Source organism: Sorghum bicolor, chromosome 8 (assembly GCF_000003195.3).
Source record: "Sorghum bicolor cultivar BTx623 chromosome 8, Sorghum_bicolor_NCBIv3, whole genome shotgun sequence".
NCBI classification, from domain to species: Eukaryota; Viridiplantae; Streptophyta; class Magnoliopsida; order Poales; family Poaceae; genus Sorghum; species Sorghum bicolor.
In genome coordinates, this window is record NC_012877.2 from 53,264,998 (window position 1) to 53,276,462 (window position 11,465).

General features: G+C 42.5%; 1 long non-coding RNA gene across 1 annotated transcript; it reads right to left on the bottom strand.

Annotated features, from left to right (window-relative positions):
* LOC8067256 lies at positions 62-1,236 on the bottom strand. Its single transcript, XR_002446605.1, has 2 exons — positions 795-1,236; positions 62-717 (listed from the first exon to the last, which is right to left on the bottom strand). It is a non-coding gene; the product is annotated as an uncharacterized LOC8067256 (long non-coding RNA).

The following is an 11,465-nucleotide window of genomic DNA, read 5'->3' on the forward strand; positions in this document are numbered from 1 at the left end:
GCAAAGCTGGAAATTTTTTGTATATATATATATATATATATATATATATCACAAATCCACATGTCTATATCACAATCCACATATATATCACACATGAAACATATCGAAGTCCACAGATATCACAAATCCACATAGATATGACAAATCTAACATAAAGTTCAACATAAACCAAAAGTTCATACTAACAAATTCCCAACTCAAAGAACATCACCCCCAATCCCATGTTGTGCACACTACTGCAGTACATATATGATAAATAATAGTATAAACCAACAGCTAGCAAGCAGAGATGAACATGTATCCACTCCACCACGGTACTCCTGATATGCAAGTACTATTCAATAACTTAGTAGTTCTTTTACCAACAAAAAAGCATTTTGCAGGGCTTGCGCCCCATAATCAGAACATATAGATAGATGCATTTGCAATCAAGCATTAGCCATGAAAAATAATTCTTTGTCAGTTTGCTACACACATTTTGAATGGTTTGGGTTCAGACTGCTTTTTTTTAGAGTTTTATTCAGTACACCGAGACAGCACATTACTGTCATTCTTCTAGTATCTAGTATTTGGTACAAACTTACCGGCTAGAGGCTTGGCGCGAGATGATTCCACGGCGACGCCAGGGACTAGTGTGCTGTCATCAAGCTCGAACCCTAGCAGATCCAAGTCCAGCCGCGTACCTCCTCCCCAGTGACTCCACCTCCTCTCTCACAGCTGCACACCAGAAGGCCTCATCAATGGCTTAATAATCAAGGCTAATCGCTGAGAAAAAGGCAAATCGAACTACTGACCGGAGAAGGGGAGCTGCACGAACGCCCACTTGTCGCCGAAGAGGTTCTCGGGGAGCGTGGTGGGGAACGGGTTGTCGAGCGCGAGCAGCGGGCGGGTGCCGGCCTGGAACTCCGGGTGGCGGCTGTACACCACCTCGTACCGCTCCTCCAGCCACAGCAGCAGCGACACGCACCGCCCGCTCAGCAGCAGCTCGATCCGGTCGGGGCTCAGCAGCAGCTCGTAGGTTGCGTAGGCAAAGCGGCGGCCGTGCGGGTGCGGGGACGCGGCGGCCGTGCGGGGTGAGGCGGCGGCGGAGTGCGGGGCATGGGGAGGGGCGGGCCAGGGGCAGGGGCTGTGTGGGCCAGTGGCGCCGGATCTGGTCAGCGGCGGCGGCGGATGGGGTGCGGCGGCGGCGGTGGCGGATGGGGTGCGGCGGCGGCGGCGCGCAGGCGTGTGTGTGTGTATGTGCGATAGGGTTCGGCGAGTGGGTTGGGCCGGGTGCAGATAAGGAAGTTTTTTTTTTTGAAATATCCTTTGCCGAGCGCCGTGTAGGAAGGCTCTCGAAGAAAGGAGCCTGATTTTTCTGAACACAGCCTTTGCCGAGAGCAACACAGGCTGGCTCTCGGCAAAGAACTATTCCCGAGAGCCAGACGGGCGTGCTCTCGGCAAAGAACTGTTAAGTTTTTATTTCTTTATAATTTTAGAGCTGAGTTTTTTTTATGTCTTTGTGATGTAATTTATAAATATATTTTAAAATTTAGCATTAATTTGACTTTTTTCTATATTTAACTAATTAATTTTATTTCTTTAAATTTTTTCACAAAATTCAAATATGAACTGCAGGTACATAGAATATTGGAACTCAGTGATTCGAAAAATGATAGTCAAGATATTTGGTGTATGTTGAGGCCGTATCCACAACCACACATGAAATCTCAACCCTCTAGCTGACGCAACATGTCGAGGAATGTGAGAAAAAAGCGATTAATAATTATATAAATTCTAAATGAAGTCCAAAAATCACCAAACTTGACGACGTGTCATGTTATCGCATGTGGAGACTGTGGTAAAAAATTCATAAGGTTTCGAGTAAGTTGCGACACTGGATGTCTAAAACCTAAACATCTGTGCATGTGATCACATTTCATCACATGCGGAGATGTTTAGGTTTTAGACATCTAGTGTCGCAACTTGCTCGAAACCTTATGAATTTTTTACCACAGCCTCCACATGCGATAACATGACACGTCGTCAAGTTTCGTGATTTTTGGACTTCATTTGCAATTTATATATTTAAAAATCACTTCTACGACACATGGATGGTCATGTTTTGTATACAAGAAATTTAAACTTTTGGATGAGTTTATGGATACAACATCAAAATACACTCTTGAACATGAACATCATTTTTTGAATGATTATATTTTATTATTTCATGCTCCTACAGTTCAAATTTACTTTTTTGAGAAAAATACAAAGAAAATAATTTAATTGATAAAATATAGCAAAATGTTACAAAAAGCTCCCAAATTTGAACATGTGCTTATATACAATATGCAAGGGTTACAGAAAAAGTTTGGGTCCAAAACTCAAAAAAAATCTTTCTTCTTTGCCGAGGGCCATTTCTGGCCGTCGGCAAAGGGACTCTTTGCCGAGAGCCTAACGGCGTGGCTCTCGGCAAAGGTGACGATAACGGATGTCTTTTCCTGGCGCGGCTCCTTTGCCGAGAGCCTATCTTTGCCGAGCGCTAGGCTCTCGGCAAAGCTGGCCTTTGCCGAGGGTCTGGCTTTGCCGAGAGCTAAGCCGTCGGTAAAGGCTCTTTGCCGAGGGTTCTATTTGGCTGTCGGCAAAGGCAGTCTTTGCCGAGAGCTAGCTCTCGGCAAAGCTGGGCCCTCGGCAAAGCTCCCGTTTCCTGTAGTGTGGACACCTCCATCTCCATCATGGGGTCATCGACGGTCATCTACGGAGGCGCCTCCAGCCCCCTTCTGGATCCCTTTGTTTAATAACGTCTTTCCATTTCGCATGATCCATTCAATTCCTGGAGATGATGATTTTGACTTCGTTTGGTCTGGGCATGGGCTACGTTTGGACGGGCCGGAGCCAAATAGGACGAGAAACATAATTAATAAAATATTTAATTAATTAGCCTGGCTACTTTTAGATTCTCGTGGTTTTTAGAAAGAGGAGTACTAGAGCAGTTCTCTTGTAGGAGAACCAAACAATGCAGGAAACATTACTAAGCTGACAATTTTGAGTTGGTTCATACGAGTCACAAATAGGCGATAGGTACCATGAGTTGATGGAGATATATAGGCGGAACAGTTTCATTCTATTTCAGAGAGCCATGTGGTAAATTGAATGTTTGCTCATTCAAGAGAACTCATTCAACTACTACTTTTTAAAACTAACTTGTCTCTCAGGCCAGTTGAGGCTTAGAGGACAGAAAAACCAACAAGTGATGTAATGAAGTATAAAGTTCTAGTCCAATGAATTTGTATATACTCAGTTACAGATAGTGCACATATGCTTGAAAGGAGCCCTTTTCTCGATTTTATGTTCACTTTGCAAAGTTGCAAAGCTGTTGCATGCTTGATGTATGATTTACTTCCTCAAATTCAGCACCTAGCTTCAACAAGGCAATCTTTAGGCATGGCAGGCATAAGGAATACCAGGCCACCCAGGACAGAATTTCTCTCTCTCGGCATGCTTTCCATATTTTGTTAGAAAAAGGGCCAAACCTTCCTAGCCTTGATTAGAGGGAAGAAAATTTCGTCCAGCCTCGATTGAAATTGCTTCCGCTGCAGCCCTACCTCAAATGGATGCCTCATGAAATAGGAATCAATCGCACACTTACTGCTAGCTCTCAGCATAGTAGGCCATTGGATGACTCAACTCCAGAAATAAGGACACGGGACTAGAATCCACTGGCCATATCTCTGCGATAAAGCCAGACAGTTCCAGATAACTGCTGCCAGCCGCCACATCCTTCTGTCTAAGCATAGGCCAGCTATGGCACTGCAGCCAGATGTTGTATATCAGTTCATTCAATCATGCAGGTCAGGCCATGGTTTCAGTAGTGGTGGCCAGCCGGAGAGCTTCACTACTCAGAAGAGACAGAAAAAAGCACAGATGAGAAGGAAAATTTGGGCCGAGTTTTGGGCACAGACATATAAGTTGGTGTATATTTTTTCAGACATGACCATGTACAAAATGGCAGAAATTGCAGACTCTACCAATTGTAGATAGGAGTCATGTATGCATGATGGCCGGTTTTTTTCATGAGAGCTGGGGATTGACGTGATACATCCTGAACAAAAAATGGCATGCATTGAATAAGTTTTCAAATGGCCTGCTTTCGTGGCTGAATGCTTAGAGCTGACTGAGTTTGTGAAGATTAACAAAAGTGTCCATGCTATTGCCATGATAACAGACTGACAATAGACTGATTCGCAGTGCAAAGTATACTGAATAAAAGCTCTACTTTACTTTCTTTACATCTACAATACAAGTTACATGCGATGGATTGGAGAACAGAAAAAACAATGGACAGCGGTCAGTTTTCTTGTCAAATGCAGCAACAGGTGAACTGCCTCATCATCTATTTGCCATCTGGTAAACATAGTGATTACCAAAAGAAATCTTATCGCAACCACGCATCTGTTTTATGAAAGTCTCTAGCTTTTTCTTGTATGGTAGTTGTGAACTAAATAAAAGGGTGGGGTGCACTTCCTGCTAGAACTCTTGTGGAAAAGTACTTTATGGTAATGGAACAAGCAAAATGTTGTGAAGCAGAACAAAAAACCTACCAGGGTATTAGTGATTAGTAATACCACCTCAGATACCTGACAAAAGTATGACAAACATTAAATTATTGCATATATTGTACAACCAAGCAACGCGACAGTACTAAACTGGAAAAAAAGAAGGGCAATGCTAAGATACAAACTTTACCTATAAGGAGGTAATATCTCAAATTATCTGAGCCATTGATTTTTCATATTTTAGAAATAATTTAATCAATTAAAAAATAGCCTATTGACCGGAGAAAGGACCCCACCATCTTGATTCCCCTAATCACAGGATTTCGACGGAGCACACCCAAAAGCAGTCGAGCAGTGTAGTGCATAGTGCACTCTTGATGGTCCTCGTGTAGGGTGTGATCTACTAATCTGGTTGACATTTGTTTTTTTTCAAATAGTTTCAGTTTTGTGAAATTGTCCATATAGCTATTCACATTAACAGCCCCGTACTAACACATATACACCTGCATCCTACATGTAAGTCACATACATGTACTCATACTACCGGCCACTTGCTAACACATGTACATATGATACACACATATGTCACGCACACGTAATCACGTACGATCTGTACGGTAACACAAAATCAAATGCTATTATTGTCACACATACAAGTCATATTAAATACAAAATAAAAAAACATGGTAACCAAAATATATCAAGTTTAAAGTTGCAAAATTTTAAAAATTGCCATATCCTCCAGAGCATGCATGCATCAATCATTTCTAGAAAAAAATGTATCTAAAACTTCAATTATTTATTCCATTTCACCAATCAAATAATTAATTAAATACTTTTTCATTGATTACCTCTCCTAGAGGTAATATGTTGTCGTAACTGTCCTATTAGAATTAATGAACGGCTCACAGTCACTTGGGGCTACCACAGCAAAGCCCAAAAAAGAATCTATTAATCCGATTGTCAGTGGTAGTCTGCTGCAATTCATTATCTTTCAGAGGGCCATGTGTTAAACTGAATGTTTTCACTGATGTTGGAGATCTTATTCAATTATGTCTAGAACTACTTGTCCCTCATGACAATAATTGCTGAAACGACAGAAACCAGAAAATGGTTGAGGTATAATGCATGGTCATATGTGCCTGTAACAAATAGTTTCTTGACTTATGTTAACTTGTAGCTAGCATAGTCCCTCGCATGATGAGTAACATCCCTAATTGGCCAACTCTTGAACAAGAGGCACACATAGGCATGGCAGGCACGAGGAATACAAGGCTACCAATGGAAAAAATATTTGTCTCGGTACACTTCCATCTTTTGTTAAAGAATGAGGCACACCTTCCCACATTTGTGTCACAAACTTGTGGTTCGGAACATCCATTGGTCACATGCCATGGGGCTGATGGTTATGGCACATTGCACAAGGATGTACGATGGGGGCCGATGTGAGTAACAATGGAGAGTGCAGGATGACATACAAAACGGTGGCGTCGACATGCAATAGGCAAGCTTTGGGCCACTATTTTTTTGCTGGTACATAATGGGCGTGTGGTTGGGTGGTACCTGGGGAGGGGCTTTAGAGCCCTAACTCAAGTTGCCTTAGAATACATATGTCATTGTGGTTGGATTTTTTATGACACCGTGTATTGGCGACGATGTATAGATATTTTGATACATTGTGTATATACGACCTAGTCTGGTGTATCCAAATACTCATTATTTTATTAATTGTTATTATTATCATATATTACAATTGTATTCTAAAAAATGCAGTGATGGTGGTGATGGATAGGACATTACTGCCAGATAGTATGCCAGACCAACGTTGATATCACCATCAACACATAGTCGGATTGAACGCCGATATTGGCTGTGCCGATAACTACATCTATGGTGGATCATAATCTGTACGAACATTGATGTCTCATTTACCACTGTCGGATGGTACGCCCTGCATCATCAATGCCAGATAGTTTGCCAATCTGACGGTGGTATGTGATCGATTGTCGCCAGATCAAACTCTGATGTGATGGTGATCATAACAATAGCACCACCAGATCCAGTGGTGATGAACAATACCACCGCCGGTTTCAAATCTCAAAGGTGATCACCCACAACTATCACCAATGACGGCCAAAGCTGGCAGTGATGAACGTTATGTAGTAGTGCCAGTACCGCCCATAAACACATGTACAGGTTGCTGGTAATGGCCCACAATGGCCTCCTGTAGTCCATCCGGGTATTGTTCATCACCACTATGCCTGATGAAGTGGCATTGCGGGTGCCTAACGACAAAGCAGCATTGCTAATAGGGAGGTGTCAAGCTCCTGTGGTTCAAGTGTGGAAGGGAAGGATTTGGGCAGAACAGCAGGGCATCACGCCCAGTAGCAACACTGTCACGTACGCACATTTCTTTATGAGGGATGTTTGGTACGGTGGATAATGGATAGGCTAGGGAATATGCCGCTTGTGCTAATCTCAGACCTATTGGCAGCAAGCAAACCTTCGATCAGGTCTCCATGTCAGGAGATTTTCTTGTTGGTGGGCTGAGAACAGGCGACAATGCACTCGTGGAACATTTAAACAAAATTGCTTACATCAGTGCATGTGCGTACTTATAAGATTGAGTTCTTCTACCTTAATAGCAATGCCCTAGGGGAGTCATACTCCTGGCGTACGGGTATAAATGCAGTAGCGTAAATAGCAACATCGTCACTGGTATAAGAAAGGGACAGAGTGGTCGGTGGTGGACATATTGACTAATCTACTAGATTAAGAGAAAGTCCAATTAACTAGAATAGAAAATGAATAAGTAATATGATGCTACTCACCAACAGTGCATGGGAATAGATGCAGCAAATAATTCACTTTATTTCAGAGAAAGCCATCTGATAAATTGAATGCTTACTGATTCTACAGAACAAGGGGATGAAACTCAACCAGTACGATAAATAATTGTCTCACTGGCAAGTTATAGATTAAAGTTTAAGTAACAGGAGGAATAGCCGAAGTTGTATCCCTCACACTGCACGACAACTAATGTCCACCATTTCTTTACCTTACATAGGGCACTTTAGGCATGAGGAATAGCAACAGAAGCAGTTGATGTCTACAAACCTTCCATCACCGCCTAAGACTACAGAGCTGGTTAGTTGAAAAAGGCATCATCCAACGTAGCTCACGGCTGGCAAGGCAACGTCATCAGGAACTTATGGATTAGTTGATGAAAGGATTGTTCCGCCTCTTGGAGATGGTCCAAGGCATAGTTCCATTTCAGACTGCCCTTTGCCCTGGCTTTGCTCTATGATCCAACTGGTGCCCTTTAATTGCTCGGCTGTCAGAGGTTTTAACCAGCTCTGTTCACGCAATATTTTTCAGGGTTTGTCTAGGCTTGCTGTTTACATGTTTGGAGGTGGTCTTGGTGCCTGGGGGTCTTTGGGTCTTTTAATTCGATAGTATGGCAATAGGCAATAGGTAAACCGATTCACTGGTAGTCGATAGGTAACAACTGATGGAGATAGGTGCAACAATTCATTGTATTTCAGCTAGCCATGCGTGGTAAACTAAATGTTTCCCGATGCAAGAGAAGTAGTTCAACTACTTCTTTCTCGGGCCAGTCAAAGCAAAGGAATCATTTCAACTACTTCTCTCAGGCCAGTTAAAGCACAGATGACACAAACCAACATGTGGATTATAGATAGGTGCATAAGTCTGAAAAGTGCCCATATCTCGATTTAGTATACACTCGTACAAAGCTATCGCACACAGGATACATGACTAATAAGTTAATCAAATTCAGCACCTAGCTAGCTCAACAAGGCAAACTTTAGGCATGACACGCATGAGGAATAGGAGGCCCACCTACAGCCTAACCTTGCTAACTAGGTAGGTCACAGCAGAGTAGGTCATCCGATGGCGCTTCGGCTCAATTTTAGTGTCCACTTGCAAAGCTGAACTTTCCCAAATGTAGTAGATCACTTTAGTCATTCACTGACCATCATCTGGCCCTGGCCATGCATAGTCGGCCATATCATGGTTTCAGCGGTGGTCCCGGCTGGATGGCTTCACGAGTTCACGACTGTTGTGGTTTAAGCTGGTATATATTTTTTTTTGGTAGGGGTTGGCCTTTGATGATTCATGTACAAAAAAGGCAGAAATTGCGTGCTCTACTAATTGGAGATAGGACCGTGTGTATGCTGGCAAGGTTTTTATCTGGGTCGTCGTTGACATGACCCGTCCTGAAGATTAACAAAAGTGTCCAAGCTATTACATCCCTCAATTTGGTTTCCTAGCTTTGTGTATGCATGATAATAGACTGTGATTTGCAGTGTCGAGTATACTAAACAAAAACTCTACTTTTCAGTTCTCCACATCTACAATAATACAAGTTGTGATGGACCAGAGAACATAAAAGACATTGGACAGCAGTCAGTACGTTCATGTGAAATACAGGAAACCAACTGGTGAACTGCCTCGTCATCTATTGGCGGTCCAAAAACACCGTGAGTTTCAAATGCAGGAAACCAACCGGTGAACTGCCTCATCATCTATTGGCCGTCCGATAAACATAGAAATTGCCAATAAATCTTATGGGAAGCATGCATCTCTTGATGCACCAAACTAGGGTAAATAAAAAAGTAGGGTTTAGCAATGAATCTCTCGTTGTACTCGAAGTCTTGTGGAACAATACTTAATGGTAATGTAACAATCGAAATGTTGTGACACAACAAAAATTCTACTAGAGTATTAGTGATTAGTAATAGCACCTCGTATTTCTGACACAATTAAGCCAAATATAAACTTGTTGCATATATTGTAGCTAGTTGATGTAGCACACAGTACTAAACTGAAAAAAAAATCTGTTAATATGAGTGTTACGCAATAGTTCATAGAGATATATTCTGCAATTCATTATCTTTTAGAGAGCCATGCGTTAAACTGAGTGTTGACTGATGCTAGATATCTAATTCATTTATGTCTAGAATCACTACTTGTCCATCTGGACACAAAATGCTTAAAAAGACCACAGAAAGCAGAAAATGATTTAAGTATAAAGTTCATGGTGGTGACTTATATAGAGATACGGCGTATATGCTTGAGAGGAGCTTCTTGACTTCTATTAACTTGTAGCACTGTACCTCACATGTTGAGTAACATCCTCAGCTTGTCATCTGTTAAAAAAAGGAACAGTTAGGCATGGCAGACATGAGGAATACCAGGCTATCATTGGAAAAATATCTGTTTCATTGTGCCTTCCATCTTTTGTTAAATAATGCGGCAAACCTTCCCAGGTGCATGTCACAGACTTGTAGTTCAGATTATGCACTGGACACATGCCATAAGGAGGTTAAAAATCTAATTTTCGCATGACCAATGCTTTCTCTCTAAGTGTTGGTAGGTCTAAACTTGGTTTAGTTGAGTTTGTTCTGTGTGAGTTGTTTCTCCTTTGCTAGTTGATGTTTCGCATGCTAAACTGTAAAACTGGTAACCCCAGTGTTAGATCTTGGGCTTTCAACCGTGTGAATGCCTTTGATCGAAAAACATGCCATGGGGCTGATAGTCATGGCACGATTACCATACCAACACGTAAGCACGGATGACAAGGGCCAGTGCGAGTAATGATGGGAGAGCGCAGAAGCACGTACAAGACAGTGGCGTGTACATGCAATGTGGAAGTTTTGGGACACTGTTTTTTTTGCTTATGCATTGGGCTATAGTGAGTTGGACAGAATATGTCAAAATAATGTAGTGACTAAAGGTTTCGATAATGGGTAGTAGAGTGGGTGGAGCCAGGGGTGGTGGTGGGGGGAGGGTTGTTTGGGAGTGGCTTCAGAGCCCAGCCTCAAGTTGTAAAGAACCGAGAATAATGCATTAGTCATTTGTATAATCAATTTACTTTCTACTTGGCGGCACCCATATATGGTTACTATCACGGCAGTCGGCTATAGCGCCCCGAATAATGCATTAGTCATTTGTATAATCAATTTACTTTCTACTTGGCGGCACCCATATATGGTTACTGTCACGGCAGTCGGCTATAGCGCCTATGTCAGTTGCCAGGTGGTGACACCCAGGGTTGGTCATGTGGCGGTTGTGTCAGTGCCAGTCACCTGTAGGTGGTGGAGGCGGCTGGAACCAATGCACAAGGGTTGGACTGCATGACCTTCGAGTAGTTGGTGGCAGCACCTAGCAAAGGTAGCAGCATTTGCGGTGAAAGCCCTCCGTCAGTGATAAATGTCTAACATAGGGGTATGTTAAGTCCCCGAGAAGGGGAAGCTGACCAACAGACACCCCGACCGATTGCTCGGAGCACGGGGGCTACACCCATTAGGTACACCCATGTGCACACTGTGGAAGGAGTCATTAGTACAGACGCATACTGTACAGGCGGCTGACAACCCATTTCTACTGGCGTTTTTCAGCACCGCCTGCGCTGGAGGCCAGTAGAAATGGGACTTTTCTACATACGGTAACTAAGAACCGCCTGTGGAAATGCATTTCTACAGGCGGTTCAGTTATGCCAACCGCCTGTAGAAATCTTTTTCCAGAAAATAGGAAATCGGTTTTTAAAAATAGAAAAAAAGATTTTAATACAGGGAAGGCCCATCAGCAAGTCGTGCTTTTTTCGCAAAAAAAAGGGTGCTTCGCGGCCGGTGGGATTCGAATCTAAGACCTTGTCCTTGCGCGTAGCCTCCTCTACCACTCCACCTATCACTCACTTAAGTCTATATTAGAGTTTAGTTCCCCACATATTATCACAAACCGAGCATATACTGATTATTTAAGGTCCTAAACAGATTCCGATGGAAAAGTTGTCAACTACAAAGTTTCATAACTTTTTAAGATCTACAACTTTTATATTGGAAGTTTTTCCATCCGAGGTCATTTACAAAATTTGAGTTTCAAATTTAAGAAATTCAAACGTAGTTT